Here is a 12,422-nt window from a genome sequence, read left to right on the forward strand (position 1 = left end):
TCAAATGCAGCGGGGAAAATAGCACTATTCTCCAAAAGGATGAGCTTCATTATGTTCACTAAAAAAAGGTTGTATAACACTAATGCAGCATATATAACATATTGCTGCATTTATTATATTGTGACTTGCTGTGAGAGTGGCCAAGGCATTATCATCTAGGAGCTGGTTCTAACCTGCTGAGTTCATATAAGTAAAACCTGCTGGCTGGTATCTCATACTGTGCAGTTAAGTAATCTACAGGCTGCGCCAGAAATAACCCACAGCCTCCTTTCCTACATTCTCTTTTTAGTGTTACAGGAACATTATCACTTAAATCATACCAAGCTATAAAACTGACATTTTTTTAAGGTGACTTTTCTGATACTGAATAAAAAAATCAGTTCTGTGTTTCAGTATTCTGGATCAACACGTTGGGCAGTTGCTATTCCTGCCTATGGAAAATTTTCAGGGTTATGTCAGCAAGGTCAAGCACTGAGGCAGCACTGGCTTGCAAAACGTTATATGGGTGCTTTATGCTGTTTCTGCTGACCTTAATTGTCACTTAATGTAAGGTGAACTCTACAGCTCATTTACAAAGACAAGCAAGGTGAAAATAACAAAATTGCACCTAATAACGGGCTATTCAAAATGGCCCCCAAAATAAAATAAGATTTGCCTGTCTTGAGGAGGTGTCATTTCCAGAGCTCCTTTTACACATGGTACTTACATGTACAAATGACTTGTCCTTAATGGCTTGCATGTAAATGCCATATCTGGTGAAGCATCATTCTGTTACTCATGCAATTCAAATGCATGCAAATAAGCAATAATTTGCCTTTGCTCAAGCTTAGAGCAAGCTGTGGTATATGCTTTTTGGCAGGCATCCAGAATTATGCGGACATTATGGGCAAAATGCTGTTTTATGGGTAAAATACACATATAGAGTTATACAAATTATCTTTTGAAACGTACGATGACAATTAAATATCACAAACTTGATGATCTGATTAGTTAGGGCTCGTACTCATGAGCGAGCCCTTAGGCTACTGGGTGCCTGGTCCTGTTCTGCTCTATGGGGGTTGGAACACACTAAGGGGGAGATTTACCAAGACACGAACGCTCCGAGCATATTCTTGACGATTTTTTCGGATCACCAATACAATAATATCGAGACTAATATGATTTTTTCGTAAGCATTTTCGGGATATTTGTGATCTTCAGAAATTTTCGTTTCCAATCTGAATTTTTTCCATTCGGGATTCGAATTCATGGATTATTAAATCTGCCCCTAAGGGTTTGTATTTTTTCTAACTTTTAGAACTGTGTGTAATTTCTGCAATTTTTTCGTTAATTTCAGAGGCTTTTTCATGCTTTGCGTCAATTTGTGCGACAAAATCGTATTTGTCACAACGAGTACGAAAGTTTTGGAATTCATTCAAGCTTCGGTATCTTGACTTTCTTTTGGCCAGGTTGGAGCTGCAGAGTGCCATTGAGTCCTATGGATACAAAACTTTCGTGACTTTTGGATCGCCAATATGTTTACCAACGTTTCAATACGAAAATCTTGAAACTTTCAGATTGTAAGTACAAAATTTTCGTACGTCAACAAAAAGAATTTTCAAACATTTTTGATCATCAGAAATAATCGTATTTCGTGATTTGGATTTGTACATTGATGAATGGGCCCCTAAGTATATATAAACAATATATAAAATTATGAATAGACAAATGATGCTAGAATAATTCTAATTCAAGTACAGGTAAAGAAAATGAAAGGGTGATTTTAATAACAATGCAAATATTATTGGATACCATAGGTATTTGCATTGTGCTAGATAATTACATGTGTTTGCTTCTTAAATTGTTCAGGCCTCAAGAGCGGAGCTTTTATAACATATGGATGTCCTGCTTTAAACTTTAAATGTCCTGGGTCATAACAAATATGCTTTTGCCTGGATGAATCATGACAAAACCTCCTTTACCTGCAATTTTATTACACTATTTCTGCACTCCATTCCCGGTGCTTTCTGGCCTTTGCCATTTCAGTAATATCTTCAATTTCTACTGCCATTTACAGTCGCCTAATATTGCAAATCATCCTAATAAAACCCGCTTGCATCTGGTTAACATTTTCTGTCCCTGAAGAAGGCACATGTGTAATGGAACAGTATAGAAAGCAATTTTTAATTCCAACAAAAGGTTTCTCATTTGCCAGACTGACATACCTAGGGGCTGATTTACTAAGACACGAATTCGAATCCGAATTGGAAAAATTCCGATTGGAAAACGAACATTTTGCGACTTTTTCGTATTTTTTGCGATTTTTTCGGCGCCTTTACGACTTTTCGGAAATTGTCACGACTTTTCGGAAATTGTCACGACTTTTTCGTTACCAATACGATTTTCGTGAAAAAACGCGAGTTTTTTGTAGCCATTACGATTCGCTCGTATCTTGTCGCGACTTTTTCATATTGAGCGTTCGTAAGCGGCGGCCGAAACTTTCAGACTTAGCATGATTTTGGAAGCCTCCCATAGGACTCAATGGCACCCTGCAGCTCCAACCTGGCCCAAGGAAAGTCTCCCATAGGGCTCAATGGCACTCTGCAGCTCCAACCCGGCCCAAGGAAAGTCTCCCATAGGGCTCAATGGCACTCTGCAGCTCCAACCCGGCCCAAGGAAAGTCTCCCATAGGACTCAATGGCACTCTGCAGCTCCAACCCGGCCCAAGGAAAGTCTCCCATAGGGCTCAATGGCACTCTGCAGCTCCAAGGCCCAAGGAAAGTCTCCCATAGGACTCAATGGCACTCTGCAGCTCCAACCTGGCCCAAGGAAAGTCTCCCATAGGGCTCAATGGCACTCTGCAGCTCCAACCCGGCCCAAGGAAAGTCTCCCATAGGGCTCAATGGCACTCTGCAGCTCCAACCCGGCCCAAGGAAAGTCTCCCATAGGACTCAATGGCACTCTGCAGCTCCAACCTGGCCCAAGGAAAGTCTCCCATAGGGCTCAATGGCACTCTGCAGCTCCAACCCGGCCCAAGGAAAGTCTCCCATAGGACTCAATGGCACTCTGCAGCTCCAACCTGGCCCAAGGAAAGTCTCCCATAGGACTCAATGGCACCCTGCAGCTCCAACCTGGCCCAAGAAAAGTCACCATACTGAAGCTTGAATGAATCCGAACGCTACGGAAAAATCGCAACATTTTGCGCAACTTTCGGAATGGCTACGAAAAAGGCGCGACTTTTCGCGCTAGTTTTAACGCTACGAAAAAATCGCCAGATTTTGCGCAACATTCGGATGGCAACGAAAAAGTCGCAATAATTTTCCGAAAAAATCGCCAAATACCGATCATTACAAAAAACGCAATCGGACGCATTCGGCCGGTTCGTGAGTAAGTAAATGGGCCCCCTAGTGTAGGAGGGCCTGGTTACAGACACAAGTGGCCACAAATTTTATCCCCTGTCAGTATTCCCCCCAGTAAAAAGAATGTTTCTTATGCATTAAGTTTGATCTGTTTCAGGCAGGGTATAGGGACATATTTATAACAGTGTGCAAGCCAGCATCAACGATGATGTTGCCAAACCAACCAATCAGCAATTAGAACTGAAAATTCACCTACAAGTTAGGAAAAAAAAGCAAAGATCTGATTGTTTGCTATGGGCAACATCACCATTGATGTTGGCTCATACACTATAATAAATATGCCCCACAGTGTGTACAAAGGCATAACCCTGAGCAAGCAGATACAGTCACCATTTTAAAAGCAAAAAATAACAATGCTGTAAAATGCTTAGAAAGTGTATTTATACATAGGGGCAGATTTACTAAAGGTCTAAAATTTCTCATTTTTTTATTTTAATCTGATTCCAAATCGGGAAAAAAGGACAGTTAGTGAACGGCCCCCTAGTGTACAGTTTGATTGCACTTCTAGCTCCGGTGAGTGCTCCCCAAATATTATTAATGATTGCACTTCTAGCAATGGTGAATAATTTTACATAACATGACTTTATTTAATTGAAAAAAATATTTAAATATTTTACTTTGCAGGGATTTTTAGATCAAACCAATGGCTCTGAGACTACATTTAAACCCGTCAACTCTCCCCCCCGGATTGCTTGTATTCTTATTGTATTTATACCTCTGGGGATGATGGGGGCATGGACATGGCATAACATGGGCATGACCAAACATATATTCCTTCCTGGGAAGCTGATCTCAGTAAATGAAAGGAGATTTGCAATGAAACAGATGAATATGTCTGCACAACATCACAGCAAACAACAGGAAAGGGTCAAGCATTGAGCTTGTAAGAACATATACTGGTATGCTGAAGCAGCAAAGCAACTGATTTATAAATTTTTTTATAATATTTTATTATCATCAATTACTAGACTTGCCACCTGTTCAGTTTCCTGACTGCCTGTCAGGATTTCCAAATTATTTTGCTGCCATACGGTACGTGATAAAGCTGGTTATTGGTATGATTACTGCCTGTGACCTGCTCAGCACAGTACTTACATCCAGGTAATATAATTTGATACATAACGCCACATTTTGTGTAAAATGGTGCCTGTGTCTACACATTCCTACCAAAGGGATCCATGACCTAAAGACACAATTTCTGATTCACATTTATTATCAGTTTCCCTTTCTCGTTTTATTAAACCTTTCTGAGCACAACCATTTCCATGCATGGCAGTCCTCACAAATCTTTTTTAGCATCCATCACACTGCACTCTGGCAATACAGTCTCAGAACTGGATAATTCATCACACTCATGTTTAGAAAAATGTGCACATTGTTTTCCCTCAGCTTCTGACTGAATGGGGTAACAGCCAGTGTCTGCAAGAGACCTTTATAAAGGAATGCACTCTGATCATTGCAGAAGGCAGCCGCCAAAGAACCTCATTTCCATGCAGCTTTTTGGCCATTTTTATTGCTGTGTGGGAGACCAGCCATTTGCACAGGATTTACATTCCATATGGATTTTTCAAGTGCAGCTGCCCTGCATATGATCATTCTTTCATCAGTATGTGCCACAATTTGCACAAAAAGTGCATGGAAAAGCACGTTCTACTGTCTTTTTTAGCAATACAATAAACTGCAGTTCAGTCTTTGCAGACCCACTTGTTCCTTCTCATAAGAAGCGCTGTTAAACTTTTTATATATAGTAGGACAATTACCTGCTATAGCGCATGCATGTGTGCCAGAATTACTTTAAAGTGATCAAGTAAAATAAGCATGTCTATGGAACTCTGAGAGCAACCTACAGACCATAAAAAAACCTTGAAGGGCCACATCTGGTCCACAGGCCTCCAACTGAACAGTCCTTTTCTATAGCTCCACAAACATCTCTACTTCATCAGCTGCAAATAATAAAACTGATTAAAATCACTGGTGTAACTATAGACGGTGCAGACCCCAGGGGACAGGGGGCCCACACCGGCTTCATCTATAGTTGTAGAGAAGACCCCCCTTTCCCCAGCCACTCTCCAACATGCATGCTGTGGGAGCAAGCAGGAAGCAGGGGCATTGTGGCCAGTAGGGGTCGCTGTGTGCGCCAGGTACCTTCAAAGATTTTTTGCAGGGGGCCTAACAACCTGTTGTTATGGTGCTTATTTAAATATCTGCACTGCTTTTATTTCAAAACTTACTGTCCCTTAAATCTGAGGAAGCCACCACAAGAAGCTATATATATAGGTCTTCTTCAGAATGTTTTGGGCTAAATAAATAATGATTTATATATAGTATTTTCTGCTTAGTAAACCTTTAAAAACTAGTTAATTTAAATAGTAGGATGCTTGGAACTGACTTCTTGCAGTAGTATTAGAAGTTAAATAAATAACAGGCAGACAGCATTTTCTGGGCAGCTGCCCCAAAGCAAAGATCAGGTTGGTTTCTAGACCTGGCCAAACATTGCATATTTTATAAGAGTGTAACAGGATGTTGAACTTTATGTTATGCTTTATCTTACAGAATAGAGCACATGAAAAACTATTTCTTTCATTGCTTTTCTTGTCTGCCAGAACTGCCCCTGTTTCTAAGTAATGTTATTAAGGGGTTGAATCTATAGGCCCTACCAACTGCTATGTGTAATACATAATAATAATACATGACTAATGCAGCGTCGAGCCTGTCGTGCCCCCTTTTCCCTCCCCCTGGTACCGAAATAAGACAACGGACAACTTAATTTGGGGAGAGAAGGCCGCAGTTGTTTAATGTAAAATTTAATATAAATCAGTAAATATATATGTAAACAACCATAACTTGTATTAAACTGTTTGTAAGTCCAAACATTAAAACAGCAGTCAACTTACTTATACCTCTAAGGAGGTCTGACCCTGAGCCCAGGCCCGGAGCCTGTGTCCTGTCTATTATCCAAGTCCCATTCTAGGATTATCCATCTCCCTGAGGACCCCAGGCCTACCCAGTTACCCATTCATTTTCCAACTGCAACTTTTTAATTTTCTCTGGGGCTCAAAGTCGACCCCATCCCCGCAACTGCGACTACTGGACTCCTATCTAATAGGGAGGGATGCTGTTGATCCTGCTCCTTCTCCCGCCGGAATGATGTGAGTTCACATCCGGGGAGGGTCTTACCTTTTCTTTGCCCTGCCTATACCAACTGTAATAACCTGTGGTGGGAGGGGGTGAAAAGGGGGTGGCTTTTCCTCCTAACATAGTCATGCCCTGCTTCCCTAACATTTTATTCGGGTCATTGGGCTCCCTTACCCTACATTGCTGTAATAAGTAATAAAGTTATTGTAGAGTTCCAATTATTTTCTGGTTCCAAACCAAATGTAACGATTGTTCATAGCACACTCAGCACAGTGCTTACTTACAGGAACAATGCAGCTCTTTTTAAAGCAATCAATGTAACCATATTTTGGACTGCTAAGCATGCTGGGATCCCAGTGGTTCGTCCTAGGTCAGAATGAGCAGGCAGGCAGGTCTGAGCAGATCACCAGCATAAGTCAGGTCACATATCACACAACCCTTGAGCCAACTTATAAATGTGTTTCTATAAAGAAGAAGTAAATACTATTAAAGAGAACATAAGATCTTGCTCTTTAAAGGGCACACTAAAGTGTTATTATGGAATGTTGCAGCTGGTAGAAAATCTAATGGTATCCCAGTCTTCTGTGGGACAAATCAGAAGCAGAACTCACAGCTGAAAATAGGTACTGCCACATTTTCAAGCAGGAATCATCTGACACGTGTCTGATTAAGCACATTCAGGTGCTCCTCAAAGAGACCAGTGGGGGGCCATTTAGGCCTTGCATGTTGCCAAATGTGCAATGACACATGGGACCATTTTGGCACTTTATCTACTGCATTTTAGTAATCATAAAAATCCCAAAGATATAAACGGCCATCATTTGAGTCAAATTCTTTCAGTTTTTGTTTTCAAGGGAAGCCTTGCATGTCCCTTGCCTTATTAGTTACTGTCAACAAGAGTAGCAACTAAAACAACATAAATATTTCTATGCAAGCAGAAAAATCATTTTTTTTTACCTTTTTCAAAACTACTCTACTATACTCAAAAGCATTTTTTTCCAGTAGGAAGACAGTTGATTTATTTTGGTGGTAGTATCCCCTTAAAAGTAATACAGGCTGAAAATCAGTAAGTGCATTAGCAATGATCCTTTTTATGAATATGTTAATGCTTTCCAGTAGAAGCAGAGAACAAAAAGCAATAAGAGAGATCAGAGCTTGTAAGGTAAAGGTCATGGTGGACTTTTATATAAAAAAAACAATTCTATTTACTTTTAATGCAAATTGCCTTAATACTCTGTATCTTAATGTGCTGGGCTCAATGCAAGCAGAGCCACAATAAAAAGAGGCAGTGCAAAAACCCACTCTGGGCACCAACAGCATTTTCTATTCATAAAACAGAGCCTCAGCTGGGTTCACTTATTGAGAAATGTTTTCAGACCATGTTGAGCCTCACAAAGCTTCAGGCAGCTCGTAGTGTTGCTTGTGCAGTAAATGATGCGGAAAATGAGTAGAAATCGGAGACTGGATCATCACCACAGACACAAAATGGTATTAACTGATTACTGTATGTTCAGTAGAAATGTGTCAGCAGGACTTTATACATAGTTTTATAGCCACAGCCTGACCACTAAATTCTTTAAAATGTCCCAAAGAAATGCAACAGATAAATCACACTGGGTTTCTTTTCATTTTTTTCCTTATAACTTTCTACTTTGTAGACGAAATCAGAACCATATCACCTCTGCAAAAAATAATCCACCCATCACTCCAGCTAAGAAAAGAAACAAGTGAAAGCTATTCTAAAGGTACTGGAGCCTTTTCTCTGAAGAAAAACTCCTTTCAACATAGAACGGCAAATGTGAAGATTTCATTTATTGCTACAAACTCAACTTGCAAATGCTGCATCTACGTCTGTAGTCAGAGGCTTGAAAGGAGATTTTCTTACAGCAGCCCATTCCTTATTTACACTCGGTGTCACAGTCACGCGCACAGCCAGTAAACATAGCACATTGGAACATTAAAGAGGGTTCAACCCAAAACTGTTGCGTTTTTTTTTGCATAATGAAAGGAAATGTATTTCTAAGCAATCTAAATTGTATTTATCCTTTCTGTTCTCTGGGTCAGAGTCTTTGAGGCAGATTTATCAAAATACAGTTATCCGGAAACAAGTTATTCAGAAATTATGGGAAGGCCATCTCCCATAAACTTACTTTTAATCATTTCGTGAATTGTCACGGCTTTTTCATAGCCATTATGACTTTCGTGAATTGTCCCGACTTTTTCATAGCCATTACGACTTTCGCGAATTGTCGCGACTTTTTCGTATTGAGCGCTCGAAAAAGTCGCACATAACCGATCATTACGGAAAAAAAGCATTCGGATGCTTTTCGGACGTTCGTGGATTAGTAAATGTGCCCCTTAGTGTTTACTTAGGGGCAGATTTACTAAATATTTCTCTATTTTTTATTTTAAAATTAGAATAAACTAGTTTCCACAAATGTCTGGCATATAATAAAAAATCTAAACTAAAAAAACTCGAAATTTTTCGACTTGTTGCATAAAAACTGCAACTTTTTGAATTGTCGCCTAAAAAAACAGCTTTAAAAATCCCAAACCTCTAAAGTTTTGAAGCAAAAGAAGGATCCTCTAGGGAAGGGACACACTAAATTCTACGTGATCTCGGCAAGTTTTACCAGGTGAATTGTCGGATTCTGATTTTAACCATTTTGACGCATAGTAAATCTCAAAAAAAAAAATCTGCCAGTAAATGGCTCCATTAGTGTAGGGACACTTTTTAAGTAACCATAAATATCCGATTCAGTGTCTGTTCTTTCCAAATTAAAACAGGGCAAATTTAATTTTAGAGCTCAACAGAATAATATGATTAATATTGTTCCATATAGTTATTGCAGCAGAAAAAAATGTTATTCAATTGTTCCCATTATCTGGATTGTGTCATTACTTCCATTAGTCCAAAGTCCGGTGTAACCAAGGTACAATGAATTGGCACTATGGGGCATGTGTGCCGGTGGGTATTAGCCATCCAAGGTGCCCTTTTGCTACATTTAGCCAGCCCACGCGTGCTGTATATGCAGTCAGTGGCTACATAAAACATGATTAAGTGTCCTTTTCTGAAACTTACTGTACTTCAGCTGAATTTAGTGTTTTATGGGAAGGTAGCAACAATGGAAAATGTCAAGTTTTACTATCAAGTTACTTTAGCAGGGACCTAGGAGTGAATCTGTCCAAACCAATTTAATGTAAAAGAAGTTAAAAGAAGTTAAAACCAAATGCAGATTCAAAGATTATTTTTTGTTACTTTTGGAGACATGGGTAAAATAAGAAACAGAAATATACGGCAAAAGAAAATACCCCTCTTGCACATGCTAGATATTACAACCTTAAAACAACACAAGGAAATGATTGCCAAGAAGATGGCTTCATATTTCAGGCTGGTATTTAAGTTTCAAATCATGTAAAGGTTCTGATTATCTTGCAAGAGCCACTTAGCTAATATCCTAATGAAGAATTTTTTCTCTGCAGCATTGTCCATGTTCCATTATGTTTTATAATGATGATATTAAAAGCTTTAACAGATTCATTGCAGGCTTTTAACTGAAGCAAAAGAGGAGGATTTATTGAAATGTATGGCCGAGCCTACTAAATTGTCAGGTCTGTCATCCAAAAAATGCACCTGGGGTTTGTTGGACAGTAAAATGAGCTGAAGGAAATGCAAGGCTCCACGCAGCCAAAGCAATGGGTGACTGAACAGAACTGCAAATGTCACAGACATTATGGTCATATTGCTTGCAGTAAGTTCCAAGTATTTCTTGAATCTCCAGTCTGTTGCATCCTGTTGCCAATCTCTGATTGCGCATGTGCCCATCTACAATAGGCATAGGGCATGCGTGGGATGCCACAATAAATTGGCGGCACAGCGCTAAAAGGAAAAGGATTTTTTTTAAAAAAAGTGGAGTGACAGCCTGGGGTAGGAAGCATGACTGGGGATGCCTAAAAACTTTTCATCCCCCAGCAATTTTCTTTACTGTATATCTCCAGTCACAGCCAAAGAGGGTTCATTGCTGACAAACTGTTCAGTGATTGTGGAAATGTGAAGACTGCCTGCCCATCACTTGAAGATACAGCTAAAGGCTGGATTAGTAGCAGGGATTAGTCTGAAGCCTTATGAGTAGTATCTATCACTAAATGTAAGATAAAAAAACAACTAACATCAGTGTGTACTGTGGATATTGGTTGGTTTATTGACAGGAATGTTTGGAAATGTAGACTGCTGATGTACCATATCTGGCAGTTAATAAACTTGTATCTGGCAACACAGTGTAGCACTTTGGGCTGATGTATTCTTGTCTAAAAGAAGAAAGATCTTAGAGATGGAATTCACTGGCGGGCCAGTGAGGTCAGAGACAATAAGGGGAAATAGTGTCCTATTAAAGGAGAAGGAAAGTCATTTTGGCATTTTTCTGCCAATAGATTAGCCACATCAGTGCCACCTAGAACACTATATTTATTCTGCAGAAAGCTTTACCATTCCTGAGTAAAGAGCCCTAGAAGCTCCCTCCATTCGTTTAAGTTAGCAGCTGCCATTTTAGCTTGGTCTCAGTAGCTTCCTGCTGCAGCTCTAGCCGTTGGTAGATCACATCACACATTCTAAGGGGAGGTGGAGGGAGTTCTTATGCATTCTTGTGGGAGGGGGGGGGAGAGAGAGCTGCGCAGACTCTGGCTCTGAGAATGAAGGATTTTTCCGAGAGAGGTAATCTGATACCGAAGCACATGTGTACACAAAAAAAGACAAAACATCCTGTGTTTCTTTTGATAGAGGACTTTTCAGTGAGTGCCTATGGCCGTATTTACATAAACCTTTCTGATGAAGCGTGATTTGTTTATACCTTTCCTTCTCCTTTAAAACTAATAATTCTTCAATGATTGATTTGCTTTTTCTCTGTAATAACATGGCAGAAGCTTGTATTTGATGTAAACTCAGCTAGCATAAATCCTTGCTGAAGGCTAAACGTTTTTATTTGGGTTTATTTATGTTTATATTTTTAAAAAGTAGCCTTTTGAAGCACTGGGTTACACATTGCAGACAGACCTTTTATACAGAAAACCCCAAGTCATAAGCATTTCATAACTCTAATACAAATTTTGTTTTGATTTTGTACCAGTGGTGCAAAGATTGGTGCTCAGGTCCTCCAGCAAATAAGTCTACTGGGCTCCACTTGGGGGGGCGAAAGCGGCTCCAAACCGCCACCCTTTGGTTAGCTGCAAGCATACAGCAGACCCTGTGACAAAGCCTATTTCTGCCTTTTTTTGCATTTTGCATACTGTGTTCTGCTACATAAATGAACCCTTATAACAGCAGTTAAGTGAAAAAACTTTTTTCCAAAGCGAAGAATTATATGTTGTTTTCAGAGAAAACAGCATCCCTTTATTAAATGGGCTTTCAATCTGTATAAGCTTACCCAGTCAAGTAGTAGCACCACCCAGTGTCCCGGTAATTCCAGCCTAAATTAATGTTAACCCCTGCTATTGAAAAGCACCGAAAATGCACTACAGAAGCATGGAGCAGACCTGAGAGCACAATTATGGCATAGCCAGGAGTGTAACAGGGTGTGGCCAGAATGCACCTGAAGTAAAAAACACCAGGTTGATTTCCTTGTATGATGTAAGGCTAATGCCACACAGGCGTATTCTTGGCAAGCCTAAAAACATTTGTTGAGAATACGCCCCACTACTGTAAATTAAGCCTACCTTGTGCCTGCACCCAAATGAATCGAATATGCTCGGATGCAGGCACATGTAGCTGATATCCGCCAAAAAAGCGTGAGACTTCATATTTTCGGCGAATATCAGCTACAGGTGCCTGCACCCAAGCGTATTCCATTCATTCGGGTGCAGGCATATGTAGCTGATATTCGCTACTCAATATTC

Source organism: Xenopus tropicalis, chromosome 2 (assembly GCF_000004195.4).
Source record: "Xenopus tropicalis strain Nigerian chromosome 2, UCB_Xtro_10.0, whole genome shotgun sequence".
NCBI classification, from domain to species: Eukaryota; Metazoa; Chordata; class Amphibia; order Anura; family Pipidae; genus Xenopus; species Xenopus tropicalis.